This window comes from Austrofundulus limnaeus, unplaced genomic scaffold (assembly GCF_001266775.1).
Source record: "Austrofundulus limnaeus strain Quisiro unplaced genomic scaffold, Austrofundulus_limnaeus-1.0 Scaffold303, whole genome shotgun sequence".
NCBI lineage: Eukaryota > Metazoa > Chordata > Actinopteri > Cyprinodontiformes > Rivulidae > Austrofundulus > Austrofundulus limnaeus.
The window spans coordinates 500,685-501,364 of record NW_013952705.1 but is presented as its reverse complement, the minus strand read 5'-3'; positions in this window follow the sequence as shown (position 1 = coordinate 501,364).

Below are 680 nucleotides of genomic sequence, written 5' to 3'. Positions count from 1 at the left end.
TTTTCATGGTTTATGAAGTTTTATCATATTTTTGTTCTCTTTATTTGGGTTGTTGAATTTTTTAATTCACAAATCACAAAGTGGAGTCAAAACAATCAGTTTATCCAAGTCTGTCATTTTAAATATTAACTTTTTATTTACCTATTTTTAATCCATAAAGTCTATTCATCAGTAACTGGAATGCTTTTATTTTGAAATCTAATTTGTGCGTAAAAAAGCCAAAAGTGAATTCTGGCTACCTGCTGTCAAACTGGGATCACTGGATTTGTGTTGCTGGACTGTGATTTGACCTTTTCCTCCCCATGCCTTATGTAAATGAATGTATTCAACACGTGTCATGTAGGAACGCTGGAAATGTCACGGTATGAACACGTTACAGTCATGCAGCACTGGAGGGAAACCTACGAAATATTTTTTAAAGTAGATTTTGTACAGATGGAAAGTGAGGCACATGATGAAGTATTGACATTTACCTTTATTTGTATTTTTTATTTTTACTATATGTAGTCATTACGTCTCATTCAAGTTCTGTTTGTAGTTTATTTTTGTCAGACACCGACTGCTTCACGTCTTACTGTAGCAGTTGTCAGTATTTATGCTCGGTGTAATTGTTCAAGAAGTCTGTAGCACAGTTACGGCTGTAGATAGGAAGTAGACTCATACATATATATATTTTTTTG